The following is a 9,564-nucleotide window of genomic DNA, read 5'->3' on the forward strand; positions in this document are numbered from 1 at the left end:
ATGGTAAACTGTCCTGAGCCACATTTGGAGGGGGCGAAGACACAACCTTTTCAAACTGGATCACCTACATGCAAGCAGACATGTGGCCCAAGAGCTTCATGGAAATTATAGGAGGCTGAGATTGCAGACTGAGACAAAGGTGGTGAGTTGTCTGAAAATACTCAGTTGGCAGAAATGCTCTCAAAGTCATAGAATCTATTAGGACTCCAGTGAACTCTATGTTCTGAGTGGGAACCAAAGTTAACTTCCACGTGTTTAGGATGACACCCAGATAATTGGGCAAGAGCAGTGTGGTGTTGACCTGAGAAAGGACTTCATCCCTGGATGTGCCCCTCAGTAACCAGTCATTCAGATACGGGAAGATGTGGATCCCTTTCTTTCTGAGATATGCCATGATGACAACCATGCATTTGGTAAAAACCCAAGAGGTAGAAGAGAGGCTGAAGGGAAGAACCATATACTGGAAATGGAGCTCTGATATGTTGAATCAAAGAAATTTTTAGGGGCTCGGCAAAATTGCTGCATGAAAGTAGGTGTCCTGAATGTCCATGGCAGCAAGCCAGTCATTCGGAGAAAATGTGGGGGAAATAGTCAACAGAGTGACCATTTGGAGTCTCATGTACCTGACGTATTTGTTGAGGCTGCAAAGGTTGAGAAAAAATGGTTGCTAACCTTTCATAACTGTTGTTCTTTGAGATGTGTTGCTCATGTCTGTACCATGTTAGGTGTGTGTGCGCTGCGTGCACTGTTGCCGGATTTTTTTACTTTAGTGGTATCCACAGGGCCAGCTCTAGCACCCTCTGGAGTCGTGTGCACATACACCAGTATAAGGGCAGCTGTCGGCCCTGCACCCTCTCAGTTCCTTCTTGTTGCTAGCTCCGACAGAAGGGTAGGAGTGTGAGTCATGGAATGGACATGAGCAACACATCTTGAAGAACAACAGTTAAAAAAGATTAATAACCATTGTTTCTTCTTCAAGTGCTTGCTCATGTCCATTCCATGCTAGGTGACCCATAAGCAGTACCCCAAGGAGGTGGGCTCAGAGTTCATGGACATGCTGACTGTAACACTGCTCTCCCAAAACTGGTATTGTCTTGGGCCTGTTAGGTGATGGCACAGTGGGATGCGAAGGTATGAACCAATAACCAGGTTGTGCCTCTGCAGTTGTCCTGGATTAGTACCTGTGCGAGAAACACTGCTGATGAAGCCTGGGCTCTTGTGGAATAAGCAGTCACAATGGCCAGAGGCAGGACATTCACCTGCTCATAGCAAGCCTGAATACAGGTTTTTATCCAGGGTAAGATTCTTTGGGATGACACAGGTAGCCTCTCATCCTTTCCACTATTGCTACAAAGAGTTGCATGGATTTGTGGAAGGGCTTAGGCCTTTTAATATAACAGGTCAGAGCCCGCTTAGCGTCCAATGTATGAAGCTGACGTCCTGAGCAGACTTGTGAGGTTTTGGGAAGAGGACAGGTAGAAAAATGACCTGGCTGTTGTGGAATTGTGGCCCACATTTGGTAGAAAGGCCGGATGGGGGCGCAATTGAATCCTGTCCTTGAAGAACTTTGTGTAAGGAGGTTCCAACATAAGGGCTTTGCTCTCAGAGACCCATCTGGCTGAGATGATAGCCACCATGAAAGCAACCCTCCAGGAGCGAAGCAGTAGGGAGTGCGATGCTAATGGCTTGAAGGGGGGCCCCATGAGCTTTGACAGGACCAGATTTAAGTCCCATAGGGCAGGGCGGAGGAGGGCAGCTTGTGAACCTGAGGATAATGTCTTTCCAGCCCCTTGAGAAACCAGACCGTCATTTCATGAGAGAATACCATTCACTGGAAAGCTGAGATGAATGCCAAATGAACCTTAATAGAAGAGAAAGCCAGACCTTGCTGCTTTAAGTGGAGTACGTAGTCCAAGATAGATTACAGAGAAAATTGGAACGGAGAGCGATTTCGTTCGGAGGCCCAACAAATGAAATATTTCCCCTTGGCCAAGTAGGTAGTCCTAATGAGGGCTTTCTACTTACTACTCAGCAAGACCTGTTGAATCTGATCCAACAAGAAGTTCCCGGTGCCAAGGAGGTCCCTTGTTCCAAGTCCAGTACCAGCACCATTTCTACTGAGTCTGAAAAAGAAACACTGGGGTGCAGCACTGACAGACCCATAGTTTCAGTGGCTTTCCCAGCCAACAGGGCTATAAAAGACAAAGTCCCAGCAAAGTCCTGGACCAAGGAAGAGGTTAGGATGGAAAGGCAGAGGAGGTAAAATCGCTCTTGTCAGTACTGGACAAAATGGATGCTCTAGGGCTGGAACAGGGGTCAACACACAGGATCTCTGACCTCCCTGTGCAGTGCTTGGGAGCATATGACAGGACCTGCTCCATCCTGCATACTGGCATTCACCACGGGCCAATGCACTTTCCTTCTGGAGGAGGAAGACAAATCCTCACAGGACCTGGAGTGGCCTTGGTTGGTCTTATGCAAGCTTTTCCTCAGCAAACTCAGTGGGGAACGACTCCTTCGTCTCTTTAGAAATGCGCTAGCTCCAAGACGTGAAGTAGCAGCACTCTCCAAACCCAAGGGTGACCTCTGATCTGATGAGGGCCTCGGTGGCTGAGCAGGCTGCATGGCCTGTTCAAGTAGGTGTTGCTTTAGACAAAGAACCCTCACCGCTTGAGTCCATTTTGTGAACTAATGAACTATATACAACTAGAAAAAAGGTAGCTGAATAGAGGATTGTGAGGTTGAAAACTACATAGAGCTCCGACTCCAGCCATGGGCGGTAAGAAGGAACTGAGGGGGGATGGGAAGTCGCTGCCTCCTATAGCCAGGGGAGGGGCTACGGCCATGAGGCATGTGCACCACCCCCCAGGGGTACTGGTAGGCAAATTCTCTGGCTCTGATGGGCTGGATGTGCAGACACCTAAGTAGAATACACAGCTTCAACTACTTGAAGAAGAACACCCTGTGCTCTTCTCTGTGGCTCAGACTGTGTCTGTACTAAAAAAATGAACCATATTTGACACCCAAATATGGCTCGTTCCGGACTCCTGTCCAGGACTCCTATCAACCAGTTTTCAAACTAATTGTACTCATGGTGCGTGACAGGGACAGTTGAGTTCAACCTATATTGTAGCAAAGTGGGCTACATCTACACTTGGAGCTAATGATGTGATTCCCAGCTCTTGTAGGCATACTTGCATTAGCTCTCATCAAGCTAGCACACTAAAAACAATACTGTAGCCAGGCTAGCATGGACAGCAGCAAGCAGTGGATGGGCTAGCCTTGCTGAGTACATACCCAAGGGGTTCCGGCAGGTTTGTATTTGGCATATCTAGCCATTGCCACTGCTTGCAGCTGCCCTTGCTACCCCGGCTACACTATTTTTAGCATGCTAGCTCAATGACAGCTAAATATGTGTACACTAGCAGGGAATCATATCCCTAGCCTCAAGTGTTTCACATACCTTGACTGTACCTGTGTTGCAACTTTACAGAAGCAATACTGCAAACCCTTTCCCTCTGTGCTCCTTTCTACAGCTCATACATTGCATAACTACTATTGCCCACTGTCTGTTTAATCACTTTCTTCTTGTTATTTCTGCTATTAAAATACTTTGATAGGGTCAATTTAAAAAGAAGATAGCAGCACTGATCCAAGTCAGTGCAGCAAAGAAGAAAACTATATAAATGAGACTATGAATAACATTTGTCTCTGGTGTCTCTCTTTTACAAACCACTATAGATCAGGACTGAATGATTATTTCATAAGTCACAGTTGTTACCCGAAATTGGGTCAGCTAGTAAGTTTAGGGAGAACTAATGACCCACCAGTTTGGCAGAAAGCAGCACATTTATTATATTGATAGCTAAGCTCAAAAGAACCGGGGGGGGGGTCACATTCACACTTGCATACTCACGCTCTCAGGACAGGCACAGCACTGGAGATGTCAGGATCTTTTAAGGTAAGTGTCCCACAGCACAGCGATGGATGGTATGATGAAGGTACGTCTTCCTAAGGCATGATGGAATGCAACGCAGTGAACCACTGGCCAGGCGGTCCGGGCGAAGGGCTTTCACGGGAGGTACAAGCTTGTGAGTGCACTCCTGAGCACATGGCCCCTTCCCCTTTTAAGGACCTGCTCCTCATGGCTGCGACTAGAGATGACTTGGCTGCGTCTGGTTGGTCACACTCCACCTCAGCCAGTGTCCATGCATTGGGTGTGTGAGTGCTACCTAATTGGAGTCCCAGACATCTTGTTTATTTAGGAGCTCTTCTGATCTTCCAGCTGTTTAAGCAGCCCATTCATCCCACAAGCATTCCAGGAGGGAGGGGTGGGGGAAAAGCACTTCACAGGTATTCAAAGAGGGAAAGTAGGGGGGGGGGGAGGCGTGTAACAGACCTTTTGAGCATACAGATTATACAGAGCATACAGATCACTGCTGCTCCTACAACACTCCGCCCCTTGATCTATGATCATTATAGTAGTTGTTGTTGTTGTAGGACACAGGTGATCTGTTGCAAACAAACCAAACAGTTATAACCAGATGAATAACTAAAATCATTACAATTGACTAAAACCATCACCATTACAATAATTGGATACACTGACAAACAAAATGAGGCCCAAGTTTGATGCTGCAATAGCCATCAAACAATAAATGTCAACCCTAACCCTTAAATACACACAACAAATAAGATTTGTAGGAATACCACAGTTGTCATGGAAAATGTAACTAACAATACAAATGATTTACAAATACAATACAAAACTTAACAACAAAATGATTATTAGAGAACCTAACAAAAATAAACCTGATGCATTGGGGACCAAAGTCTTTTGGACTGACGTGGATGTGATTGATAATTTGGTTGGAGATGGGGAAAGTAGAGAGAGGAAAAGGCATTTACCCCATCTAGTGTAGAAGCCCCTCTCTCTCTGGGCCCAATGCTAGCACAGGACACCCACCAGAGACAGATACAGAACATGGAACATAGAACATGCAACACAGAACACTGAACACAGACTTTGTCACAACACTATAACCATGGTATTTTTATAACGCTTCAGCTGGTACCAGCTCTCCTGATGTTCCGGTTCAGAGGCTAGAAGATAGAAGCTTAGAAACAAATTAGCACAGTGCCCCCACTGCAGCAGACCCTGCTTGTTTGAGTTGTCCATGGTGTCTGGGGTCCGGCCACCCGGAGTCCAGATCCGGGGGATCCGGATCATACCAGATATCCCTGTCCCAATCATTATATGGTCCCACACACCCCTGGGCTTTCACCCCAATGGTGGTGACCCGGGCTGAATAAGCCCCCCAGACCCTGTTTTCCCGGCGGACCCCTTCAGGACCAGATCCTGCACAATCCAGTCCCGCTTTATTGGGACTGTATATAAGTACATATTTATCCAACATGAGCTCTAGTTCAGGAATTGTACTCCCAGGTGGAACCGCCCCTGGCATCCAGGGGTCTGCCCCTTTCTTTTGGAGCCATGCTCATAACATCCCGGGCGGCGGCGGCGCTCCCCAACGGGGGCTGTATTCTCGCTCGGGCTGCTTCACCTTTTTCTTTCCCTTGCCCCACAGTGGCATACTTAGCATTGGTGTCCTTTTCTTCCTGCGGTGGGTTGTTAGCCTACCACCATTTACACAGGCTCGAGCCAGACCCGCTCAAGAAGCTATTAGGGGGAACCAGGGGGTTTACACCTAACTCTCTCCCTTGCCCTACACCGGCACTCAACAGTGGCGTCCTTTTCTCCCTGCAGTGGGTTGCTAGCCTACCACTTTTTACACAGGCTTGAGTCGGACCCACCCAAGAGACCAGGTGTGGGGGCACCAGGGGACCCCTACTCTTGGGTCAAATCCTCCACTAAGCTGCCTGCATTCTCCACCATTAATGTTACCCGAAATTGGGTCAGCTAGTAAGCTTAGGGAGGACTAATGACCCACCAGTTTGGCAGAAAGCAGCATGTTTATTATATTGATAGCTAAGCTCAAAAGAAGTGTGGGGGGGGTGTCACATTCACACTCGCATACTCATGCTCCCAGGACAGGCACAGCACTGGAGATGTCAGGATCCTTTAAGGTAAGTGTCCCACAGCACAGTGATGGATGGTGTGATGAAGGCATGTCTTCCCGAGGCACGATGGAATGCAACGCAGCGAACCACTGGCCAGGCGGTCCAGGCAAAGGGCTTTCACGGGAGGTACAAGCTTGTGAGTGCACTCCTGAGCACATGGTCCCTTCCCCTTTTAAGGACCTGCTCCTCATGGCCTGCGACTAGAGATGACTTGGCTGCGTCTGGTTGGTCACACTCCACCTCAGCTAGTGTCCATTCAGTGTCCATGAATTGGGTGTGTGAGTGCTGCCTAACTGGAGTCCCAGACATCTTGTCTATCTAGGAGTTCTTCTGATCTTCCAGCTGTTTAAGCAGCCCATTCATCATCCCACAGGCATTCCAGGAGGGAGGGGTGGGGGAAAGCCACTTCACAGGTATTCAAAAAGAGAGAGGAGACAAGGGGGGTGTGTGTGTGTGTGTGTGTAACAGACCTTTTGAGCATGCAGGTTTTACAGAGCATACAGATCACTGCTGCTCCTACAACAACAGTGATTTTGAGACACAGGGAATATAACAGTCATGTGAGTTAAACTGGTAGGACTTACAGTGTAAGGGATTCATTACACAGCCCATGGAACGCATTTGCAGGCACTGAAGTCACGTAAGGATTATCTGCAATTTCACTGCAAAAGAAGACAAAAGGCTTAACACTGCAATAAAACATCTGCATAACATTGTTAATGATTCTCTGACATACAGCACAATAAAATGCAAAAAATACATAAACAAAGGGTACAGTTCCACAAGTTATATGTTCCAGATGTGCTGGAAGACTAAAATGCTTCAGCCACCTAAAAAGTGTAGGTATCCAGAATACTTGTACCATTAATTTGCTTGAATAAAATAGATGGGGTTTACATTATTGGCTAATGTGTGCCCAGCCTGTGTGGTTCTTTTGAATAATAGCACAGACAGATTGCTCCTTTCACAAGCTAGGGAATTAGCAGATAAGTAAATAACAACAATCACCACAATGTTAACTAATTTATCCCAAGTAAAGTTAAAGATAAAATTCTAATTTTGGTGAAGAATACCATGAAAGAAAAGATCACAAATAGACTAAGCTGTTTAAGATAAAGACTGTCTTCCTATGTGTCTGAACTACACCTAGTACAAAGGAAAGGATGAACAGTTAACCCTGAATTGCACAGAATCCTAGCAGCTGGAAAGGACCTCTAGACCAATGGTACATCTCAACTTAATGGCCCTGTAATTGTCCCACAGCCCACCACATCCCCAAATCCTTTGCAACTACCACCTCCACAACTCTCCTGTCTCAGAGCTAAGTGCTGTTGGGGCAGGGAGGGGAGGAAGAATGTGGGAAAGGGTATAGTTTCACCATGACTGGGTTTGACGGCAGGAGTGAACAGGGTGGTGATACGATGGGAAGAAGTAAGGGAACTAATTGTTCCTTCTCTACTTTTCCATGGCTCCCACTGGGTTCTAGCTATCTCAAGATTCTGCAGGTTTTGATTTTCTTCAGCTGGTAGATGGTGTGCTCCAATGGACATCTCATCATGACCCACTTGAGAGTCATTCCCCATAGGCTGAGAAACCCTGGTATAGTCCATTCCACTGTATGTGTCAGGATCTGTTTCATTACCCCTTGAGGTATAAATACATGCTACAAGATGCTAAAATTCAACTTTTATCACTACCATCTTCATTCCAAACTTTTTCCATTGGTAATAATTTTCTCACACAATATTTTGGGGCTGAAATTTTCCATGCCTGATCTCAGCCCCAAAAGTGATTCCCCCTCTTTCTTATTATAAAATTTGTTTAAAATTGGTTCAGCTGGTTTTGAGTTATACCAGCATGGATCTAAAATATGTTTTACCCACAGAGAGGTCTCAATCAGAAAATCTGTGACTCAAAAATGGCTAACAGTAAAAACTGCAATCTTAGCTCAATTTTAGACCTTTCCAACATTCAAGCCAAGTTTGAAGAAAAGATTTTCAGTCCTTTTACAATTATGAATCTTTAAAATTGTGACGCAGGAACACATGCAGTAAAATGTTTCTGTTCTTTGTATAGTGTCAATTAACTGCTATTAGAATCAGAAAACTGACTAAGTAAAAGTGACATCTTTTACCCAACAAATGTGCTCCTCTCATCTTCTCTTCAGAGAATAAATTATATTTAACATCAATTGTTTCATTTAGCAAGACTATAATATTGAGTTATGGTACAATTGGCAACTCTTTAGAGAAGATGAACCCTGTGTGTTCTTGCTGAATCTGCCTACTTTAAAAAACATTACACATTTATTTTAATAAATTCCTGCTAGACCTGCAGAACCAACATAGGTACAGAAGAGTGAGCTAGATTCAATTCCATCTGGTTCATCATCTACAAAATTGTTTATTAAGTTCCAAATGCAGAATTTTTCTTGATGGTAGTGATGCATGAACCAGAAAGAATATGCTCAGTTGAATATGCAGGGCTGTCAGATGGAAAAAAACATCTTTTTACTTCTAACCTGAGCAAATTTTATCCAAAGTCTCTGAGAATTATAAACATGGGATCCATGGCATCACTTTTAAAAGTCACTTTTCAAAGTGGACCTTCACTTTCAAATAAAGCATCCCAGAATGCTGGCAACAACCAACAGCACCTTAGCTTAGCAAGAGGAATAATTCCAGAAAAGACAGCAGACCTTGGTTTAGGACACCTGCCACCAGAAAAACCGGAGTTAAGGACTGCTGCCATTAGAAGACATGAAACCAAACTGCTTCAGAACAAGGAACTTACAAGTTCCATTACCATTTTTCCTAGCTTTGTTTGTTTGCTTTTTAAAAACATCTTGTCCTTTTTCTAAATTAGAATGTGAATGTGGATAAACTCCTTGCACTAAAAACTTCACTCAGAATGTGAACTGAGGCCATACTGCTATTTTTATTTATTTATTTAGTGGTTTGCATGTGTTCAGTTAACGTTTTCCCTTTGTGTTTTCCATATCTCCAGCTCTTGCATTTTGTGGGTTCTGGACCAGAAGAACAGAGATAACAATGGAGGGAGACTGTTCTTGCTGGATTGCTAAGATACTTCTTTCTGGCAATTATTTGGCACCTCTCTCTAAAGTGGGAGCCTCCACTTTAGAATTGTTTGAGACTTGACTGTAGCACTGTTCTAACCAGATCTGCAGGGCAAACACTTACAGTAAAAAGTTCACATCAGCTGAATAGATTTTGGTGAGGTCAGGAAATATCGTAATTCCAGTGTTGAAAATTCCACTAAAACAGAGGACAAAATAGAAAAAGAGAAAGAATTAAATTTAATGAATCACTACTCAAAAAAGATGCTATAGGTTCAGACCATTACACAGAGCTGGATGGAACATGGTTATTTTATACTCTCCACTGATTGTCAACTCACCTATGAACTCTTTGTACTCAAATGTAGGGCTATGAAGAACACATCATAAATCAGTGTGGGGTTTTA

The 9,564-nt window shown here is 44.8% G+C and overlaps 1 protein-coding gene across 1 annotated transcript in view; it reads right to left on the reverse strand.

The window, feature by feature from the left end:
• TSHR (thyroid stimulating hormone receptor) overlaps positions 1-9,350 on the reverse strand; it is a gene marked incomplete in the record, with an annotated part of 72,392 nt that extends 63,042 nt beyond the window's left edge. The window contains 2 exon segments of the mRNA XM_034768734.1: positions 6,666-6,743; positions 9,282-9,350.
• Between the last annotated feature and the right edge of the window lie 214 nt (positions 9,351-9,564).

This window comes from Trachemys scripta, chromosome 4 (assembly GCF_013100865.1).
Source record: "Trachemys scripta elegans isolate TJP31775 chromosome 4, CAS_Tse_1.0, whole genome shotgun sequence".
Taxonomy (NCBI): domain Eukaryota; kingdom Metazoa; phylum Chordata; order Testudines; family Emydidae; genus Trachemys; species Trachemys scripta.